This window comes from Sciurus vulgaris (genome assembly GCF_902686455.1).
Source record: "Sciurus vulgaris genome assembly, contig: HiC_scaffold_611_arrow_ctg1, whole genome shotgun sequence".
In the NCBI taxonomy this organism is placed as follows: Eukaryota; Metazoa; Chordata; class Mammalia; order Rodentia; family Sciuridae; genus Sciurus; species Sciurus vulgaris.
Genome location: NW_027632409.1, coordinates 3,088,268 through 3,112,689, shown reverse-complemented (window position 1 = coordinate 3,112,689; position 24,422 = coordinate 3,088,268). Strand labels below are relative to the sequence as shown.

The window sequence follows — 24,422 nt, the reverse complement described above, 5'->3', positions numbered from 1 at the left end:
GTCTTCCATAGTTCACTTCACACTACCAACACAACACTGAATGTGTAACAATGGGAAGATATGCAGTAGCACACCATTACATGGTACTTTGCAATAAATATACCACAGAAGTAACTCTTACTGTATAAATAAAAATAGTAAAAATCACTACAAAAATCAGAAATAATTACTCTTGCATATTCATTACTTTTGTTTCTGAATTCACCTTAATTATAAGCTCATATGATTAAAAATAAATAATAGCCATGTTTAACAGGCAAAGTTGCTAAAAATTTAAGAATCATCTCCAAGTGTGAGCTGACTGCAGCACACCATTCTGTAAGGTCACACCTAAACAGGTAAAGGCTACACACATTACCCACAGATAAAAACTGCATGAGTTTATATTCCCAAATTTTATGAAACACATCAGGAAATAATCTGTCATGGCAAGAAAGAATGCAAGCAGTACAAAAATGCTCAGAAACTTCAGCAAATATAATTATCTAACAAAACAATAAAATTGTTATGTTTAGCTGGGTGTGGTGGCACACACCTGTAATGCTGAGGCAGGAGGATGGTGAGTGTAAAGCCAGTCTCAGCAAAAGAGAGGCACTAAGCAACTCATTGAGACCCTATCTCTAAATAAAATATACAATAGGGCTGGGATGTGGCTCAGTGGTCAATTGACCCTGAATTCAATCCGGGTACCCCAAAAAATTTCAAGAAAATTTGAATTGTTATGTTTAAAAAATAACATGTTCCAAAAGTCAAATCAATCATGAACTTTAAAAAAGAAACCACTATGGCTGTCATTGAGGCTCAGTGGTAAAAAGTGCACCCAGCACATGTGAGGCACTTGGGTTCCCTCCTTAGTATCACATAAAAATAAATAAATAAAATAAAGGCCTTGTGCCCATCTGCAAATGAAGAGTTTTTGAAAATTTTAAAAATAGACACTACCAAAAATAATCAGGAAAGTAGACTTAAAATAAATAGAAATTTTAAGATATGTATTTTCCTGGATATTTAAAAGCACTTAATAATAAAAGAGTAACATAATAATAAAAGGTGATAATCTAATTACTCTACTAGTGAAGCCAGAATTTGGGACAGGCAGTTAGTGTAGAAATAGGGTATCGGGTCAGATCAAGGAAATGGAGGCCATAAAACCATCTGCCTCTGGAAGTTGGAGACTGCCTCTGTAAGAATGGAATGTCAAGGATCTCCAGAGACCATTAATTGCCAAATTTACCTGCCTTTATCAAGGACTGCAAATAAGAGGCTGCTAATTGGTGCCCCCTGGGCCCTTATCTGCCTGAATAACCCTGACCCTCCCCCCGCCCATGGCTTCTCACTTAATGCAAAACCAGACCTAGTAATATAGGCAGGAAGAAAAGAGATAAGGGGGAAAGAATGGGAGAATAAAACCCATAAAAAGGACAATATTTCTCATCCCATGGATTCAGCTTTTGGGTTTCCTTCTTCCACCCGGGAGAAGTCTGCTTTTACTTTTCTTTAATAAATCTGCATTTCCACTCTACATTTGCCTCGGTGTGCTTCTCTGGTGTTATACTTCAGCACCTGAGGAAGCAGGACTCGTCACCGGTAAAGAGCGGTATCACTAGTCTATAATGATCATTTCAAGCATTAATGAGGTGTGATCCTAAATTAAGCACCACCCTAAGCTACTGTAAGGCCCCCAAAAAGGAAACCCCAACTCTGTCCCATGGATCGACGGCAACCCCAATCAACCACAGGAGGCATCACTTGATGCAAACTGCAAGAGGTGTTTATTCCAGCGCACTGGGATCCAACTCGTGACTCATGCAGGAGTCCAGGAGTTGAGTCCCGAGCAAAAAATCTTGTAGGTTTACAAAGGCAGAGACCACACATCGGGAGGGGTCGCACATGAAAGGGAAAAGGGGAACAAAGCTGCCGGAAAAATTCAAAGGGGGTCTGGGTTTGCTGATAACATACAACATGTTTCACAATGTTTTACAACAGGGTGTAGATTCTGGTTTCTTAACTGCCTGAATACTATCTTGCTCCAATTATTCTTTTTTTTTTTTATTGTAAACAAATGGGATACATGTTGTTTCTCTGTACATGGCGAAAAGGCATACCATTTGTGTAATCATAAATTTACATAGAGCAATGTTGTTTGATTCATTCTGTTATTTTTTCCCTTCCCCCCACCCCTCCCACCCCTCTTTACCCTCTATACAGTAGTACCTTCCTCCATACTTGCCCCCCTCCCTAACCCTAACTCTAACCCTTCCCTCCCCCCCATTATGTGTCATCCTCCACTATTACTCTTTTACTCTCTGTTTGGGGCTGTTTTCTGGAACAGCTTTAAGGGCTTTGTTCCTGTCACTGGGAGGGAGACCTTAGGGAGTTGAGATAAAATAGACGGCTTAAAAAAATGTCCATTCTTTCATTTCCCCATTTTCTTTTTTGGTAAGTTCTAATCATGGAACTTCTGTCTCTATATACTTTTCTCCAAAGCTATTTCCTTGGCGGAGGGACTGATATTGTTGCCTGAGCATTAGTACCTGTACAGCATTTACTCTCTCCTGATGAAGGTGACTAGGTGATTTAGGATGCAGGGCCCAAAAGTGCGGAATAAAAGCAGTATAACACGGGGACCATCAGAGTGGACATGAGGGTTGGGACTACTTATTGGTGGGAGGTGTGTGAACAGGAGCAGGAACACGGTGGATGCGGAGCTTGAGGGGTTTGTCCAATTTTTCCACTTTCCATGTTGGGTCTGGTTGGGTTGGGTTGGGTTGTTGGTGCAGGCTTGACATGCAAAGCTTGAATTAAGGTGGCGATGCCATGGACTTTTCAGGCAGGCAAGAGCCAAGGGGGCACCAATTAGCAGCCCCTTGTTTGCAGTCCTTGATAAGCAGACCTTGATAAAGGCAGGTAAATTTGGTAATCAATGGGCTCTGCAAGTCCTTGACATTCCATTCTTCCAGGGGCAGTCTCCAACTTCCAGAGGCAGATGACTTTATGGCCTCCATTTTCTCAATTTGACCTGATCCCCTATTTCTACACTAACTACCTATTCCCAATTGTGGCTTCATTCACCCCTTTAGCTTCAGGAACCCCTAATTGCTTGTTAAGGAAATGAAAAGGGGCTTCGGTCATTCTGGCTCCTTGGAAGCTGAAAGGGGGCAGCGAGGGGAAAGCAGTTTGGAGTTCCTTCTTTTTAAAAAATTGGCTCAATCGAGGGTTCCCAGGAAGAAGCCTGGTTGGGGAAGAGCAGGTTGTAAAGTCATCTGGGGGTGGGTGCTTCTATGATAGAAGAACAAAAAGACATGAGTACTGAAATGAGATTAGTACAAAGTAAATGTTGCAGCATCTGAAACATGCCACTGAGTATCATGAAAATGACAGAAGTTAATCTCTCACCAGGAGGTGGAAGAACTGAGAAATTGTTCCCATAACTAGGCCTAGCAAAGGCTGGAGAGGACAAGGCCTTTATTTGGGGACTTTAACATTGTCCAGGTTATCAGGAATGTAAACACAACATTTAACTCTTAATGTCATAGATGTCCCCAGAAAATATAGTTAAGGTACTTAATGTCATCTGATTTTGTAAAATATCCCTTTATTGGTATAACCTGTGTTTAGTAGTGATCTCTATACTTCTGTTACTTAGGAATAGATAATCATACTAGCAAACATAGATTAAGTCTACCTGTGTAGCTTAGGAAAGTCTGCAGGCCTTAAACTGACTAAAAACTTCTGACTCTGGCAGTTTCTCTTGATAGTTATCAGGCACATTTGCTGAAGAATCTTTCATTTGTAGCTTCCAGCCTTTATTCTAGTGGGCTAATACAAGTGTACGTCTTAAGTTACATTTAACTATTATTTCCTTTAAATGCCCAAGAATGACCATATTTTGGTTTTAACTGTTTTGCTGGATATCTAAAATCAAGCTGGTCAAATTGACCTGGTTCCTGTCTTGTTAAAGAGTCAGCTGAGTTCCCACAGGGGTCACTCGTACAGAACTTAAGAGCGGCTTCCTAGTTCCACCAGTGACTTTGGTTAGGCAGGGTCTCTCGATGAGGTGACTTCCCTTGGAAGCATCAAAGGATGTTTCCCTTTTTCCATGACCCTCCTCTGCAGCAGATGCACTGAGTAATTTTTCATCCTCTAGTCTCAACAATATCCTTGATCAGGAGGTTGTGTGACCCAGAGTTGCAAAAATTCTTAGAGAAGTCCTCTTATTAGCTGGGTTCAGGCTGACTTTGACGGCAAGAACCAAATATGGACCTTTCTTGACCTCTGTATTTAACTCCAATCTCTAAGTTTGATCTTAATCATCCAGCAAGCCAGTCTCACCAGTCATAAAATAATAGTACTGGGCTTTAACTTTAATGTCCATAACTTTACAGTTATTTACCCTTTTATCTAACTGGAGTTTGTATTAGTACTGGAAGTTACCACTATCTATTCTATAGGTGATGGCTTATTATCACAAGGTTGTATGTTCTTGAAGCAGTTACTTCTGCAAAACATTAACAGGTAACATTTTTACAAAATGAAATTAGCAAGAGTAAAAATATATTCAGCTTCTATAATAGCTATCTTGAATTTTGATTGAGAACCACATTCTATCCCCTATTTGAGATCACAGTACTTTTACAACAAAAACCATTTTTTTGACTATAACTTTAAATAAGCTGAAGTCTGACTTATTTTGGAGCTATTCTACACAGTGAGGTGGGAGGCAGAGCCTTATCTCAGGTAAGGCGTGGCTCTTTACAGATCTTAAGTGTTCTAATTGAGATGTTGATCTTTGCTTCTTCCTTAAATATCATTAAGTAGTTTACATATACTCTTTCCTGAGTCTATATAAACTTTATAATGAACACAATTTAACATAGTATCTAAAACATGAATCAAAGAAAGGCTGAGAGAGCTTCTAACTTTCCTTTGTGAGATAAAGTGGCAAAATATTTTCTTGTTTCATAAAATTAACCTTTAAACAGTCAGGCTCTAACTTTTATAAATACATTTATATTTGAAATTCTTTATCTCAGTGTAAAAAGTAACAAATTTTACATATACCCTATTGATAACAGGTCCTATAATAGAATATTAAATGATAGAAATAAATCCAATACAATTTACTCTTTATAAGTTTAAGATTACCATTACAGACAAGTTTAATCTGGAGAATAGCAGAGCTTAATAAATTCCTTGCTTTAAAAACTTGTGTACCTGAAAAATATGAACACATTTAATATACAACTAAAAGTGACCATTTCACAATTACCTTGACACTTTTATCTTGCCAAATTTAGTTTTTAAAGAAAAATGTAGACTCTGTAACATAGTACAATACTCTATAACAGTTGTTTAACCATAATTGTATACACCCCAATTTTTAAGACTAATTGTTCTAAAGAATAAAACTTAATAGACAAAAAGTTAAGAGTAAATTAGTGTTTCAAATCCTTGTCATTTAACCATGTCATTCTACCATATAGATTAAACTTTGGTTTATAACAGAACATTAGTAATTCACCTTAGGAAAAACCTTAAATATTTTTAGCTGTCTCACATACATATAACCAACTTAGTTACACACAAACTTGTTGAAACTTGCCCTTTACTTACACAGACTTTCTTAGCACTTACTTAGACCCTCATGTATTTCATCACACAAGCACTTTCTTACCCAGATACATTTCCTTTTCCCTTTTACTAAATATATTTCCATATCCAGAACCTTCTATTTTCTCTTTCCTATTTGTTGACCCCTTTTTGTTCACATTCTGAAACAACTCTTATGAAATTTCTGAATTTAGATAAATTACTCTATTTTAATAAGATTAAATATTCTGTTGTTTATAGTACGCTAATTGAAACACAGTTGAATCTTTTGGGACCCTTTGTATATAGAATTGCACTTGTTAGGACATAACTCTTAGTAACCTTGTTTTTAGTTTAGCGATGACACAAAGCAAGTTTAAACCCTTTTATTTACCAACTTATGAAAACACCAATAATGTTTAAGTATGATACCCCCATGGAATTTAAGAAGTTGAAAGTACTCAATGTTATTTAACAATTAGCATTTTAACTTTGTAAATTAATCAGATGTCTCTACAAAGACATTAGAGTAATCCCATACATGTTAACTCTAATTCACTTATTCTGTAAAAACCAAGATATCAAACAAGTGTGCTGAACAGTATTTGCTGTCTCTTTCCTGTTGAAGAAAAGATCTAGAAACAATAGATATTAGACACTTCATTAACATCAATATTTTATTAGCTTGACCACCTAGAGACTTGTGAGTTATTTTCAAAGACATTTTGCTTTTATTAGTTTACCCAATTTGAACCTTTTTAAATCACATGAATTAAAAGTATCTGGATCCATTTTTAAATTTTAACTTTAGGAGTGCTCAGTTTTGATACAGACAAAACATGACATCAGACAGCACAACGTACAAATAACACAAAATCAAGGCCTTGTAACTTTATAGGTGAATCTCCATTGCAATGTAACAGATGTTCAAGAACTCCAGTTGAATAAAACTTATAACTGATCAAAAAAATCATGAGCTCAGAAAACATATAATTAAAAAAAAACAAGAGTTCTGGAAAAATGATATGGCCGTTAATTACTTTAGTAAAGTACCATAGCATTTACTTTGCTGAAGTTTTAAAGACTCTTTTTACCTTTTCTTTTCCTGGGTTTGAGACAGGTCTCCTACTGAGCCTTTAGGCTTCCTTTATTTATATTTCAATGTAAGCCTTGACTGAGATCTGGAAGGATCTAACAGGTTTTAACAGAAACCTTTTGCCTAGGGCATTTTAGCCATCTCATCAGGACAGGTTGGATGTTAAAGAAAATTATGAGACCTTATTTTCCATTACTTTTGAGAATGAAGCTACTGTGCTAAGTTACCCTTCAGAGCTGTCGGGAGGGGGAGTCCAGAGAAGGAACATTTGGGGTCCACCCAAGAGTAGCCCGGGCCGAGAACCCTGCAGTTGTTTCAACCCTTCCTCCACCTTGTCCGCCACAAACACACAACAGAATCAGACAGGCATGATCTCAACCTGATCAACGCCCTTACCGATGGAGACTACCAGGCGTCCCTGGCTCTCCTCCACCCTTGGGGCGTCCCCCAGGGCTGCAACTTGTGGCCCTCCGGGCACCTATACTGACCACTGTTTGGCCACTCTCAAGAGTCACCAAATGGTTGCCATACCAAAACCGAAAGCACACTCACAGCACCAGACCAACTAACAAAACACAAGACAAAGACAGACAAATTTGGGGTACCCCTTCTTACCTCCAAGGTCGACTCCGCAGATGAGGGGGGGCTGTCTTATCCCAGACAAGCCCCCAAATGTAAGACCCCAAAAAGGAAACCCCAACTCTGTCCCATGGATTGATGGCAACCCCAATCAACCACAGGAGGCATCACTTGATGCAAACTGCAAGAGGTGTTTATTCCAGCGCACTGGGATCCAACTCGTGACTCATGCAGGAGTCCAGGAGTTGAGTCCCAAGCAAAAAATCTTGTAGGTTTACAAAGGCAGAGACCACACATCGGGAGGGGTCGCACATGAAAGGGAAAAGGGGAACAAAGCTGCCGGGAAAATTCAAAGGGGGTCTGGGTTTGCTGATAACATACAACATGTTTCACAATGTTTTACAACAGGGTGTAGATTCTGGTTTCTTAACTGCCTGAATACTATCTTGCTCCAATTACTCTTTTACTCTGCTTGGGGCTGTTTCCTGGAACAGCTTTAAGGGCTTTGTTCCCGTCACCGGGAGGGAGATCTTAGGGAGTTGAGATAAAATAGACAGCTTAAAAAAATATCCATTCTTTCACTACCAGTCATTTTGAAATTCTGCATGTCCTTCTTATGAGATTTGGTTCCTTTCTGAATGACAGGTATTCAAATATTACTTCTCTGTAGTATCAAAAATACCCTCTCTAGAACCTTCCATCTTTCTGATGTCATTCCTACTCTTAATTTTTTTTTTAACTGGCAAAGAGAAAGCAGGTAATAAAGGCTGGCAGACTAAAACCTAAAAACAGGCATGTTATACAATCAGAAAGTTAGATAAAATAGACAAATAATCAAAATTACTCAATCTGCTTCCATTTATGGTCATTGCCATGATGGAGCCAAGGCTTCCTTCAGTAATACTATGGGATCTCCCCAATGGAGGTTTCTTGAAAGAATCTGTGTACTGGTGAAGGAAGGGATGCATGCTGTGAGATGGTGGATGTCTGCCCATCTTCACCACAGGCTCTGTGATTCACAGTATTTGAAAATCTTTCCATCACCAGCCTAAGAATCAGAATCACATTGGAATGATTGAGAAAGCAAAGCAGAAAACTGAAGTTGTAACAGAGATCACTACATATAAACTCATGTCTAGAACTATTCATACAAAGAAGTACATTTAAAATAATTTCTTATAAAAAATATTTATAAAAATATTTTAATTTAGCTAATATCTATCCCTTTCTCATGTAACAAAAATTAGATAATCACAATTTATATTAATTTTGTCCATTTCCTGACTTTAATTATCTCAAGATTTTTTACATCCATTCCTTCATGATTTTACTACCTAGTGTGTGCTTTATGATGAAGCATTCTACAGAATGTAAAAGATGTAATCCTTGCCTAAATCAACTTATATTACTATTGAGAGATATCCAGAAAAGTGTGTCAATTAGTGAATTAAACAAAAAAAGTATCATTTATAGAGACTATGAAATTATTGTCCCAAATTTTAGATTTTAATATATAGAATTTTTAAACAATCACAGGTCTATTACCAAGCAGAAATATTCCTAAAATATAATGTTTTAAAATTATTTAGGCCAGGTGCAGTGGTGCATGCCTATAATCCCAGTAGTTCAAGAGACTGAGGCAGAAGAATTGCAAGTTCAAAGCCAACTGCAGCAACCTATTCAGGCTCTAAGTAACTCAATAAAACCCTGTATTTAGATAAAATACAAAAAAGGCTGAGGATGTGGTTTAGTATTTAAGTGCCCCTGAGTTCAATCCCTGGTACCAAAAATAAAAGTTATTTAGTTATAAGTGGCAAATAATATGATCAAGATTTGCAAACTTGTTTCAACATTTTTGAGTATAAGCCTAGGAATGGAATTGCTGCTTAATGATAATTTTATATTTAAACCTTAGGGAAAATTGTATGAATTAATTTTTGAAAATTAAAATAAAATTTAAAAAATCTGATGGGCTCAGAATTCTCTATTCTTGCAAGTACTTTGGATAAAATTGTACATTTTATTGTATAATACATTTTATTCTAACAACAACAAGCCTAAACTCCATAAGGAAAGAATGTGATGGAAGAAATTATTAGGCATTGACCAAAAAAGATGCAGAATTTCTGCAAAAGCTATTAATTAAAGCAAGGGAATATGCGATAACAGATTGTGGTAGTCCTTGCTACCTGTAATCTCTTCACTATCTATTAGGATGCCCACAAGTATTATATCAAGTAAGTCTATTGAAGAAGACATTCAACAGTTTCTATTTTTTCTTCTCTACTACCTGTCAAAATTTACAATTGTAAAATAAAATGTCATTAAACAATATATGCTACTTGAAAAGAATTAGATGTTGTAAACATTTCACTAGGTTACAAACTATGCATGTTTTAATAAATAATATTAAAACATTTCAGAAAATATGCAATTGGTCTAAAGTATTAACTAGTTAAAAAAGTAAGTGATTCATTTTCTTTGATTCATAGCTTTTTCAAAAATGAGGTTATCGGGGTTGGGGAGATAGCTCAGTTGGTAGAGTGCTTGCCTTGTAAGCACAAGGCCCTGGGTTCAATCCCCAGCACTCCCCTAAAAAATAAGATAGAGGTGTGTCTTGTACTCAAATACTCATTAAGGACATGTCCTGGGGTTGAGTTTGTGGCTCAGTGGTAGAGTACTTGCCTTGCATGTGTAGGACACTGGGTTCAATTCTCAGAACCACATATAAATTAATGTATAAAATAAAGGTTGATCAATAACTATTTTTTTAAAAAATATGTACTAGCCAAATGTTGTGGTACATGCTTACAATCCAAGATGCTTGGGAGGCTGTGACAGAAGGATTGTGAATTCAAAGCCTGCCTCAGCTACTTAGTGAGGCCCTGAGCAACTCAGGAAAACCCTTTCTCAAAATAAAAAATTAAAAGTGATGGGGATGTTTCTCAGTGTTGTAACACCATTGGGCTCAATCACTGGTATCCCCCCAAAAAAGAAAAGAAAAATTGTCCTAGTCAGGTACAGTTACTCATGTTATCATTTTTTTATAGTTAAATATCCCAGAAATTTATTTGATGTTTGTTTGAATACATTTTTTATAGAAAGATTGGGATTGTTATTATTTGCTTTGGGTGCCCCTGGTAAATCTCAAGGAGGCACTGAAACACAAAGAGTGCCAATCTGGAGACATCATAAATGGAAATCATAAGCCCAATTTTAGGACCTTTCTAGGCTCAAAGATTTTCTCTAGAGGAATCGGGCCACTCCCTTGAAAAATGTTTTGGGAGTTACTGTGTGAAAACAGCTACATTTAGGAGGGCATTTCATGTTCTAGTGTGTTGAAACATTTTTTTTTTGAAACATTTAAATACTTGGAAACAAAAAATATTCAGCTTTGAAGTTTTCAATACTTTCAAGTCTAGGGTTTATAGCCAAGAAGGGCTGCTTCATGTTTCTCAAATTGGACTATGCTTCCCACAAAGTCAAACTTCAGCTTTGGCTTAATTTCTCCTGTATCATCATCTCCATCCACTTCTACATTTTCTCTTTTAAGCCTCTCCAGCTGCCTTGCAAGTTCAGTCTCATCTGTATCTGTGACCACCTTGGGTTCCATTTGAACATTGAACACACCCCTCTTTTCCTTGATCTTTTCTTTGATAATGGCCATAGCTTGATTGAGGACCGAGAGCCCTTCTGTCCTCTCCAGGGTTGTGGTAGTCATCACATATGGAGGAGGAGCTATTAGATTAATCTTGATGGGCATTGTTTCTGTAGAACAATTCAAACCTGCTCTCAGGGCTTCTTTTACAGCATCAATACCTTCATAACCATAAAAAGTCACTTCAATATCTGCTCGAATTTTGACAGCCTGTGGGGTCAAACGCCTATTAATGTTGTTAATGAGTACTTCCCGTTCATCTTCATTCAAATCTAAACTATCCAAAATAGATGGATCTGAGACTGCATGCTTAAATGCATCATAGGCACCACATCCAGGTCTCTTATACTTGTCATCAAAGACCCAAGCAGTCCTCTGGAACAGGCTTTCCAGTTGCTAATGCTTGGTATATTCTAACACCTCAGCAGCATGATGAAGAATGCTATAAACAGTTTTGGATTTTGTGAATTTGTCTTCACATTTGATTGCTTCCTCTGGAGAAACTCTTCTTTTTGACAAATAGATATATTCTTTTTCTTTGTCCACTCTAATAACAACCACTCATTCATTCCTGCCAATTTGGAAGAGTTTGTTTATAGAACAGATATGCCTTCTGGATAATTCACTGAGAAGAATCATGCCTTCAATGTTGTATTCCACCAAGCTGACATAAGCTCCCATTTCAGCAATGGACCTTACATTCTCCATCACTACATCTTCCACCTCAGGAAATTTGTGTTGATAAAATCTACAACTTAGACCTGGCATTCTGAGGTATGTGTGTGAATCCCACACTAAATTCCCATGCTGAGCTCTTTAGTCCTACTCATGCTCTCTTGATAATTGAAGTAGGAGGATCACCAAACCAAAAGCCAGCAATTTACCAAGACAGTTTCAAAATGAAAACTAAAAAACTATGTATACACCCCAGTCCTGGGTTCAGTTCTGAGTACCACTCCTCCCCCCACAGTCAAATATGTCCCATAAATCACCCATGAAGATGCATACTGTGCTTATTTTATTACTGAATATCACTGGCAAACATAATGGCAAGGCTTTTCTAATTTAAAAATAAACACACTGAGCTGGTCATGCTAACAAGGATCACAAGTTCAAAGGTAGCCTTAGTGATGTAGCAAGGTCCAAAGCAATTTAGCAAAACCCTGAACAAATTACCAAGACACCATATCAAAGTGTTAATAAGGGCTAGAGATGTGACTCAGTGGTGAAGCACCATTGGGATTAATCTCTGGTATCAAAAAACAAACAAACAAAAAATTCCCCCATGCACACTGGATTTAAGTAATACAAAGAATTCAATGGGTTTCTGAAATAAAATTAGAATTTTGTCTCAGGTATCTAGGAGATATCTTGCAAGAAAAATAGAAGTCTATAAAATAAATGTTGGGATTTGACACAAAGGCAAATTTTTTCCTCCTCCATGTAACTATATCCAAATTATTAAATTGCCTACTAGTCCATCTCTCCTGTCCCACACTAAACACAAAACAGCAGCTCTCAGTGAAATCTCAGCATAAGTTAGGAGGTCTGGGATGATAGATACAATGCTATAGACTTTGAAGCAAAGAAAATTAGGCTGTAAAGTATTCATTCTGCCAACATGTTGGGTACCTTGAGGAAATAATGACCCTTCAGAGAAAAGGAAATATGGTATCTGAATCCTTGGTAGAATAAATGACTTTCCTGGAGTTATCCAACCAAGTGTTTCAGTATATCAAATCCCAATCCATGACTTCTGACTTAAAATGCAGATCCTTTCCACTATGCCTTTCCCTCTCTCACAGCACAAACATGTACATGCAATGTAAGGGGTGAGGGTGACCATGTTTTAACTGCTGCCACAAATCTCTACAGCAGAATCTCTGGCACAGTGAGGGAAGGCTTGTCAGGTAATCTGTGTGTCATGACACACTGGCAGCAAGTCATGTAAGCTCCTTTCTGGTAATTATAACATTTCTAGGGCTATTTTCATTTTGAATATATAGACTTGTTCTAAAAATGTGATAATTTATGTTTTAATGCATTCACTTTAACAAGCTCTTTATTTTATATCATTATCTGTGTATTACTACTTTGACTTGTAAAAAGGACTGTCACATGAATGAAACATTATATGCCTACCTGCTGTATGTGGTCAGTACTACAGATAAAGACTGTGACAAACATAAAATTAAAAACCAATAAAATTTATTCATGATGAACCTTAGAATTTAGTAGTCAATATGCATATAACATGTTGAAAAACTATGCTGAAACCACAAATTTCACAAATGTTCTATGCATTTTTAAATTGCATTAATTCAGGTTATAAGACTAGCAAAAATATTTAAATGTCAACTTAAATGTCAAAATAGTTATTTAAAAATTAGGATAATATTAGGAAATATATCATTATTTGTAAACTAGTAAAAAACAGAAATGTGGGATGGAATAATTAATTATAACTTGAGACAGGTATAATAAAAAAGTTGGAGTGAAAGTAGAATATTCAAGTAAGCAAGAGAAAGTTATACAATGTTGTGTTTCCTAAAACACCAGAGAATGAGAGAGAGAAATAAAAGGACATTATTATGACTTAATCTAGACAGTAAATTCACATTGTTTATAAAGTAATTAAATGGGAGAAGCCTCTTCTCCATCCCAAATATGTACTATAATCCTTGCTGCTGTTTTCTTCAATAGTCATTTGTTCAGCTAATTCAGATAATGATTCACCAACATTCTGGAATCCTCAAAGAGTGAGGGATAGCCTTCTCTTAAAATTTTTCATCCTATCAATTGAATGTGGCTTGAAAAAATTCCAAAGAATGAACACAAAAGTGATGTTATGAATATTTTACTGCTCAAGAAAACAATGTCATTCTGCATTTTCTGGGAATCTTCAAAATAGGAATATGATAAATATAATCAGGAACTTTTTACTTTGCCAAACATCACAAAATTCAACCTCTTGTTTAAAAAGATGCATTTGCTAATTAATGCTATATTTATTTGGCATTATTAAAATAGCAGAAATTTTGCATAATTAGAATTCATTTAAAATAATGAAATTTAGAAGGATTGGAAATTTTCTTTTAAAATTACTTTCTAAAAGATTCCATCCCTACAAATCACAATCACATAGAAACCAGTCAGTAATTACCTTCAGATATAACCATGGGTTAGGAGAGATAAAGAGAAAAGGGAAAAGAATAATCTTTGACATTTTACTATTCCATTTTTATGTATTAGATAATTTCTCAAAGAAGTTCCCTGGTCCAACTCAGACAAATAACAAATAATTAGACTTAAAAACAGGATTGCCAATGACATTATCCTCCACATTATAGCATCTCTAAAATCTGGATGGATTTCACAATTAATAGGATGTCAAAATGTAATTGAGAAAAAATACATACATAATGTATTCTTTCTTATACATACATAAATGAATGATACAATTCATGGTGTAGTCTTACAAATGAGGAAACAATGTACTTGCTCCCAAATCCATTTTTTTCAACAATTTACCCATCACTTCCTTCTGATTTACTTTCTGACTTGCAATGAGCAGGTTTACCAGATCAACATTTGTAGGGAACATTCATCAAGCTTATCTGACAACAGTCACTGACACCATGGTCTAAGTAAACCAAACAGTCTGAACAGATAAACTGAGGTAATGGTAAAGACTTGCCATGGAATGAAAGTCTTTGTAGCTGCTGAGGCTGAGTTTGAGCTGAGGGGAGGCCTAGTTTTGACATGCATCACAGAAAGCTGTGATGTGAGCTCATCCATGCTGCCCTGCTTCATGCTGTGTGCTGGAGCTTGCCATTACTGCAGCCCTTTGTCTCAGACTTGTTGCTGGGCAGAATTGCTTAGGCATGCTTGATTTGTTTGTTTGCACTAACCAGACCCTGGACATATAGTTCACTTACAGGTTGACTCTGTTATACTTTAAGAAGCCTGTTAACCTGATTGGATAATGTGCCTGTATATGTCCTGTGTAACCCTAAATAAAATTAGATCCATGCCTTCAGAGCTCAATTTCTGATGCCTGGGTAAGTACACTGGGTAAGGCTAAGTAAGGTAGCCATCGTTCATCCTCACTCTCAGCAAACCCGTCTCTGAACATCTACAAGCATTATCCTACATATGAGTAAGTTCCTCATAAACTCCTTTATGCTTTCACTTGTGTTGTGGCTCAGTGGTGGAGTGCTTGCCTGGCATATGTGAGGCAGTGTGTTCAATCCTCAGTATCTCATAAAAATAAACAAAATAAAGGAATTATATCTATCTACAACTAATGTTTTTAAAAAATCTTTCATGCTAAAATAAATGTTTTACAAACCATCTCTGTTTACCTATTTCTGTTTGTGTTTTGCTTATTGTCTCATTCTAAGGCTCTATTCTAAGTAGGTGAGTTGGTTGAACAGGTGAACTCTTCATAAGATACTAGTTATGTAATAATTTTTGTTTGCTCAGAGGCTGCATGGAGGGTATCATGTACAAATTTACAAGCAGCAATAATTTTGTTCATTACCATCTCCATGTTATAGTTACTATACATTTCAAACTAAACATTACAAGAAAAATATGAAACCACACACATTGAAATAGCAAGAATTACAATTACACTATAATAAAGACTTCTTTGCTCCTAAGTTGTGAAATAGGAAATGGACTTTGGTGAACTATTGAAAAGACGTCATGCCTTAGCTTGATTTGGTTATAACACCAAAATTACAAGTATATTTTGCTGAATATTTTCTATTAATTTATCTTTTAGATTACTATTCCTCTTTTCAGCTTTATGTAACCTGCAGTTAAACTTATCTATTGGGTTCTTAATTTTAGTTACAGCATTTTTTCTCTTTCAAAATTTTCTTTTCTTTTCCATAGATCTCACTTCTCTTGTAAAATTTTCAATCTCAACATGTGTTTGTATAACTAGATTAGTTATCATGTTTTAATGCTTCTGTAACTCACAAGTCTGTTTAATCTGTATCAAGACTATTTTGATGGTTTGAACTGTTGCTTTTCTTTTTTTTTTTTCTCTTGGACTTACTGTACACTTAGCAATTTTTTTTATTAATTGACAAGCATTCTATGTGAATGATATTATGAAATGCCTATAGGGAAAATATACAGATTCTAGATGCTGTTACCTTCTGCCAAAGAAAATTTAATTCTTTTCTAGAGGGAAGTCAAAGTAGATGAAAAGATCAACTCTGTCCAATCAGGAACAGAGATTGCTTGAGACTGATTTTGAACAATATTATAAAGATTGACCTGCCTGTGTTTGTACTTACTCTTATGACACAGCCCTTTAATAGATTCCACTATAACATGAGCCAGAACAACAAACTACCAAAACTCCATGCAACTTCTCCAGTTGCTTTTTGCTTATCTTTTACACCCTACTCAGCTTTTATCCTTTTTCTCTACACAGCTTAAGAGTTAGAAAACACAGGAGAAAACCCAGTAAAGAATGTGTCTGTATCCTTCTCTCCTGAATGTTAAATGACTCAGCAGCTCTACAATGCCTTCAAAAGGATTTTAGTTTCCTAGCACTTCTAGTAGCTTCAGCAGAAGCTTTAGTCTTCTACAAGTTACTCAATCATAGGTAAAAATGGAGGGTTTGATGTGGAGTTAAAGATAACATAACACAGGTATTTTACCAAGTAAGGAGGTAGTCAATGAAATCAAAAGTTGAGTCCAGAAAGAAACCTTTTTGTATAGGGCTGTCCTAAATGATATCTCATATCTGACTGTCAAACTTATTGAGCTACCTTTATGGGTAGTCATCAATGCCATTCATTTAAACATACTAGATATTTAATATGAACCAAGCTATGTCACTCCCATCTCCATAGTTGAGTCTGAAAAAAGACTTTACCCTAGAGACACTAGAGAGAGTCCCTCTAGCAAGTCAACAATCATGGTAATTTTGTCAACCCCAACAGAGAAATCTATATTCTACAAAAGTCCTAAGAGCTGGTAGCTCATAACCACCAACTTCTTAGACAGCAAACTTTTTAAACACAGTCACATGGTTATTGATGTCTAACTTCATAGACATCATTTCAGAATCTGGGCATACATTTTTTTTTAATTGAGACTTGCCTATTTCAAACTTTTTGAAAACTGGAACCTGCCTATTATTCATACTTACAAATAGGAATAAAATTAACTTTAACAGAAATGATTTATTTCACATACTAATACATCAATTATATATGAATTCAGTTTATATTTTAGCATAGATTCTGGCTATTTGAAACAGCAGGCAACAGCCAAAAGTGGCTAATGATTACCTGAAAGAAGTTAGTACAAAATGAGTTGTGCCATAAATGTGAAATATACATTAAATTTCAAAGACTTAGTAGGAAAAATATACAAAATAATTCAATAATTGTAATGCATATCATAGAAAAAGAAAATAGAAATGGTAGCTGCTGGGGAAGAAGTAAAATGAGAATTACTGATTACCTCATACAGATCTTCAGTTTTACAACATAAAAAGAATTCTCAGAGACAGATAATAGTGATGGTAGCAAAACAATATGAAGTATTTTCATAATGACAAATACAGTAATGGTTATGTCAGTACATATTAAATGTATTTTTAAAAAACTAAAAGTCCTTAGTTGCCTAGGACAGTAATAAACATTTATTATCTCACAAAATTTTAACTTTAATTAAATTTTAATTATTCTACTGAAAATGAAGAAAAGATATTTTGGATATATTTAAGAAATATGTTACTAAATTAAATCCATTTATGAGAAAATCTTTTAAAAATACATGTTCAAAAGCTTCCTAGAGAAGAAGAAAAAAGTCCTTTCCATGTATGAGTTTATTTCTGAGAGAAAAATATAAGGGCTGTCTGTTTAGCTAAATACTTCCCAAGAATCAGATTAATAATATTAGATTGGGATATAGTGTTGGGTAGTGGAATAAAGCGTTTCAGATTATCAGATTCAGATATAGCAAAAGTATGAGTACTCCATGTTAAAAGGGGGAGGGTGAAAAATAATGACAGAAACAGAAAACGTTAATTTACACTAGTCTTGTGGAAATAATTTTGATAGTTGGTATTATTTTATTTTAGATGAAATTATTTTAGACATGCAAGAAAAGGTATTTCTGGATCTACTAATTTAAAGCAAGCACCTGTATACAGATAACAAAAGCAACAGCTTGTTACAGTCTAGCACACAGCATGAAAAGCAAACAGGCTAGCCCCTGAATATAATTACTTTTTAAAAATTTTTAAAAATTTATTTATTTTAATTAAAAATTATAAATTTACATAGGGCAATGTTGTTTGATTCATTCTGTTATTTTTCTCCCTTCCCCCCCACCCATCCCACCCCTTTTTCCCTCTATACAGTCCTTCCTTACTCCATTCTTACCACCCTCCTTATCCCTAACTCTAAACCTAACCATAACCCAAAAGCTAACCCCTCTTAGCACCCCTTATATGTCTTCATCCACTTATCAGCGAGATCATTCATCCTTTAGTTTTTGAGATTGGCTTATCTCACTTAGCATGATATCCTCCAATTTCATCCATTTGCCTGCAAATGCCATAATTTTATCATTCTTCATGGCGAAGTAATATTCCATTGTATATATATGCCACAGTTTCCTTAACCATTCATCAACTGAAGGGCATATAGGTTGGTTCCACAATCTGGCTATAGTGAATTGAGCAGCTATTAACATTGATGTGGCTGTATCTCTGTAGTATGCTGACTTTAAGTCCTTTGGGTATAGGCCAAGGAGTGGGATAGCTGGGTCAAATGGTGGTTCCATTCCAAGCTTTCTGAGGAATCTCCACACTGCTTTCCAGAGGGGCTGCACTAATTTGCAACCCCGCCAGCCATGTATGAGTGTACCTTTTTCCTCACATCCTCGCCAACACCTATTGTTGCTTGTGTTCTTGATAATTGCCATTCTAATTTGGGTGAGATGGAATCTTAGGGTAGTTTTGATTTGCATTTCTCTTATTATCAAGGATTTTGGACATGTTTTCATATATCTGTTGATTGCTTGTACATCTTCTTCTGTAAAGTGTCTGTTCATTTCCTTAGCCCATTTTTTGATTGGATTATTTGTATGCTTGGTGTAGAATTTTTTGAGTCTTTATAGATTCTGGAAATTAGCGCTCTATCTGAAGTATGAGTGACAAAGATATCCTCCCATTCTGTAGGCTCTCTCTTCACATTACTGATAGTTTCCTTTGCTGAGAGAAAGATTTTAGTTTGAATCTATCCCAGTGTTTGATTGTAGCTTTTATTTCTTGTGCTATGGGAGTCCTGTTAAGGAAGTCTGATCCTAAGCCAAGAAGTTGAAGGTTTGGACCTACATTTTCTTCTATAAGATGCAGGGTGTCTGGTCTGATTCCGAGGTCCTTGATCCATTTTGAGTTGAGTTTTGTGCAGGGTGAGAAATAAGGATTTAGTTTCATTCTGTTGCATATGGATTTCCAGTTTTCTCAGTACCATTTGTGGAAGAGGCTATCTTTTCTCCATTGCATATTTTTGGCACCTTTGTCTAGTATGAGAAAATTGTATTTATTTGGGTTTGTGTTCATGTCCTCTATTCTGTACCATTGATCTACCTGCCTATTTTGGTACCAATATCATGCCATATTTGTTACTATTGCTTTGTAATAGAGTTGAAGATCTGATATTGTGATACCCTCTGCTTCGCTCTTTCTACTGAGGACTCCTTTAGAATATTCTGTGTTCCTTATTCTTCCAGATGAATTTAATAATTGCTTGCTCTATTTCTATAAGGTACACCATTAGGATTTTAATTGGAATTGGATTGAATCTGTATAGCACTTTTTGGTAGTATAACCATATTGTGTTGTTGTCTATTTGATTTCTGGAATTGACAAGGATTTGTTTGACATAAATTCTCAACACAATTTTAGCAAATCATATACAAAAAATATATTAAAAAGATAGTGTACCACAATCAAGTGAGTTTTATCCCAGGGATGCAAGGTTGGTTCAACATCTGGAAATCAATAAATGTCATTCACCATATCAACAGACTAAAAGTTAAGAATCACATGATTATTTCAATAGATGCAGAAAAAGCATTCGATAAAATACACCATCCCTTCAGGCACAAAATACCAGAGAAAATTGGGGTAGTGGGAACACTCCTTAACATTGTAAAGGCCATCTACGCTAAACCCATGGCCAATATCATTCTAAATGGTGAAAAACTGAAAGCATTCCCCCCTAAAAGCTGGAACAATGCAGGGATGCCCTCTTTCACCCCTTCTATTCAATATCGTTCTTGAGACTCTAGCTAGAGCAATTAGACAAACCAAAGAAATTAAAGGGATACGAATTGGAAAAGAGGAACTCAAACTATCCCTGTTCACTGATGACATGATTATATATTTAGAGGAACCTGGAAATTCCAGAGAACAACTCTTAGAACTCATAAGTGAATTCAGTAAAGTAGCAGGTTACAAGATCAATGCTCATAAATCCAATGCATTTTTATACATAAGTGATGAATCTTCAGAAAGAGAAATTAGGAAACTACCCAATTCACAATGGCATTTAAAAAATAAAATACTTGGGAATCAATCTCACAAAAGAGTTGAAAGACCTCTACAATGAGAACTACAGAACACTAAAGAAAGAAACTAAAGAAAACCTTAGAAGATGGAAAGATCTCCCATGTTCTTGGATAGGCAGAATAAATATTGTCAAAATGGCCATACTACCTAAAGTGCTATACAGATTCAATGCAATTCCAATTAAAATCCCAATGATGTACCTTACTGAAATAGAGCAAGCAATTATGAAATTCATCTGAAAGAATAAGAAACCCAGAACAGCTGAAGCAATCCTCAGTAGAAAGATCAAAGAAGGGGGTATCGCTATACCAGATCTTCAACACTATTACAAAGCAATAGTAACAAATAAGGCATGATATCGGTACCAAAAGAGACAGGTAGATCAATGGTACAGAATAGAGGACATGGAAACAAACCCAAATAAATACAATTTTCCCATACTACACAAAGGTGCCAAATATATTCAATAGAGAAAAGATAGCCTCTTCAACAAATAGTGCTGGGAAAACTGGAAATCCATACTCAACAGAATGAAACTAAACCCCTATCTCTCACCCTGCACATAAGTCAACTCAAAATGGATCAAGGACCTCGGAATCAGAACAGAGACCCTGCATCTTATAGAAGAAAAAGTAGGTCCAAACCTTCATCTTGTTGGCTTAGGATCAGACTTCCTTAACAGGACTCCCATAGCACAAGAAATAAAAGCTACAATCAAACACTGGGATAGATTCAAACTAAGAAGCTTTCTCTCAGCAAAGGAAACTATCAGTAATGTGAAGAGAGAGCCTAAAGAGTGGGAGAATATCTTTGCCACTTGTACTTCAGATAGAGTGCTAATTTCCAGAATGTATAAAGACTCAAAAAACTCTACACCAAGCATACAAATAATCTAATCAAAAAATGGGCTAAGGAAATGAACAGACACTTCACAGAAGAAGATCTACAAGCAATCAACAGATATATGAAAAAATGTTCAACATCTCTAGTAATAAGAGAAATGCAAATCAAAACTACCCTAACATTTCATCTCACCCCAATTACAATGGTGATTATCAAAAACACAAGCAACAATAGGTGTTGGTGAGGATGTGAGGAAAAAGGTACACTCATACATTGCTGGTGGTGTTGCAAATTAGTGCAGCCCCTCTGGAAAGCAGTGTGAAGATTCCTCAGAAAGCTTGGAATGGAACCACCATTTGACCCAGCTATCCCACTCCTTGGCCTATACCCAAAGGACTTAATGTCAGCATACTACAGAGATACAGCCACATCAATGTTCATAGCTACTTAATTCACTATAGCCAGATTGTGGAACCAACCTAGATGCCCTTCCGTTGATGAATGGATAAGGATACTGTGGCATATATATATACAATGGAATATTACTTCGCCATGAAGAATGATAAAATTATGGCATTTGCAGGCAAATGGATGAAATTGGAGGATATCATGCTAAGTGAGATAAGCCAATCTCAAAAAACTAAAGGACGAATGATCTCAGTGATAGGCGATGAGGACATATAAGGGGTTGTAGGAGTGGTTAGCGTTAGGTTTAGGGTTAGGTTTAGGGTTAGGGATAAGGAGGGTGGTAAGAATGGAGGAAGGAAGGACTGTATAGAGGTGAAAGAGGGGTGGGAGTGGTGGGGGGAAGTGAAAAAATAACAGAATGAATCATACAACATTGCCCTATGTAAAATTATGATCTTTAATTAAAATACAATTTAAAAAAAGTAATTGAAGAAAGACTTTAGAAGATTGAAAGAAATCCCATGTTCATGGATAGGCAGAATTGATATGTCAAAATGGTCATACTTCCAAAAGTATTACAGAGGTTTAACTCAAGTCCTATAAAAATTCCAATGATTTTCTTTATATAAATAGAAAAGTCAATTCTGAAAGTTATTTGGGTAAACAAGTGGGCCTGAATAACTAAAACAATCCTTATTAGAAAAGTGAAGTAGGAGGCAACCCAATAATATGCCTTAAGTTATACTACAGAGCTATAATATCAAAAACAGCAAGCTATTGGCACCAAAACAAACATCAAGACAAACAGGACAGAAAACACAGAGACAAACCTACATATATGTAGTTAACTCATTCTAGAAAAAGGTGCCAAAACACACGACACTCAGCACATGGTGCTGGTTATGTTGGAAATTCGTGTAGAATAGAGTAAAAATTATCCCCTATTTTTCAGACTGCACAAAACTCAATTCACTTTAATTCAAGGACCTAGACATTAGAAGAGATTGTTTACCATGTAGAAAAAAAAAATAGAGGACAAATTGTCCACCATTTTAGCTTCGGAACTGACATCCTGAACAAGATTTCTAAAGCACAAGATGTAAAATCAAGGATCAATAAATGGGTGACATAAAAAAAAATTCCTCAAAGAAAAGAAAATAAGAAAGTGAACAGAATGCCTGCAGAATGGAAGAAATCTTTGCCACCTGCACTTCAGGTGGAGCATTAAACTCTAGGATACATAAAGAACTCAAGAAACTTATAGACACACACACACACACACACACACACACACACACACACACACACAATAACCCAACCATTAAATGGGCAAAGGAATTTAGCAGGCACTTCACAAAATATCCTGAATGATATAAATAAATAAATAAAAATAATTGGATGTTACATATGACCCCAATATGAAAACAAAAAATGAACACAGAAATCAGTATAACACAGGAAATAGTTAAAAGCGGAGCCAAAAAGTTGGTTCTCTGAAAAAATAAGTAAAATTTATTAACACTTATTGAAACTAGCCAAGAGAGAGAAAAATTAATTTATTAATATCCATGATGAAAAGGGAAATATCACTACAGGTACTACTGAAATATAGAGGGTAATCAAAAGCTATTTTGAGAACTTATATTCCAATAGATAGAAAATCTTGAAGATGTTGATAAATTGCTAAAGACATATGACACACCACTAATTGATCCAGAATTATATAAAAAAATGTGAAGAGATCAATTTCAAGTAATGATATTGAAGATGTCATCAAAGGACTACCAACTAAGAAAACCCCAGGACCAGATGGATTTTCAAGTGAGTAACATCAGTCTTTTAAGAATTCATATCAAACTTCTTTAAATTATTCTACAAAAAAGAATAGAAGAAAACTCCTTGAAACACATTCTATGTAGTTTTTATCACCCTGATATGAAAATCAGACAAAGACATATTAAGGAAAGAAAACTTTACACCAATATTCTTGATGAACATAGATGAAGGATTCTCAATAAAATAATGGCAAATTATATTAAAAAATTAAAAAGGTAGGCACATGGTCAAATGGAGTTATTCCCAGGGCTGTAAGGTTCTTTTAACATATGGAAGCCAATAAACATTATCCATCACATCAATAGACTTAAAGACAGGAATCACATGATTACCTCAATAGCTGCAGGAAAAGCATTTGGTAAAGTGCTTAATACATTTGTGATCAAAACACTAGAAAAAGTAGGGATAGAAGGAAAATAGCTCAATATTGTAAAAGCTATATACACCAACCCCACAGTCAACAGCATTCTAAACAGAGAATAACTGAAAAAAAAATTCCCTCTAAAAAGAGACACAAGAAAGATATACCCACTTTTACAATCCATTCATCATAGTCCTAGAATACCTAATCAAAACAATTAGGTAAAAGAAAGAAATTGAAGAAACACAGTTAGCCAAAGAAGTGCTAAACCTATCCCTGTTTACTTCCAGTATGATCCTAGATTTACAAGACACCCAAAATCCACCAGAAACCTTAACCCATTCACAATAACCCCTCAAATAGAAATAAATACAATACTTAGGAATCAATCTATCAAAAGAAGTGAAAGACCTCAATAGTGAAAAAAAAAAAAAAACTA

General features: G+C 35.6%; 2 pseudogenes across 2 annotated transcripts in view; both read right to left on the bottom strand.

Moving 5' to 3' along the window:
* Window positions 1-13,813, bottom strand: part of LOC306652825 (cyclin-dependent kinase 17-like) — a 781,406-nt pseudogene extending 767,593 nt beyond the window's left edge. Inside the window, exons 1-2 of the transcript in view lie at window positions 13,596-13,813; window positions 8,109-8,273 (exon numbers count right to left, since the gene is read on the bottom strand). The product of the transcript in view is annotated as a cyclin-dependent kinase 17-like (transcript). The remainder of the gene's footprint in view (window positions 1-8,108; window positions 8,274-13,595) is intronic.
* On the bottom strand, window positions 10,625-11,739 carry LOC306652814 (eukaryotic translation initiation factor 2 subunit 1-like; annotated as a pseudogene). The gene has a single exon. The product of its transcript is annotated as a eukaryotic translation initiation factor 2 subunit 1-like (transcript).
* Window positions 13,814-24,422: the final 10,609 nt, after the last annotated feature.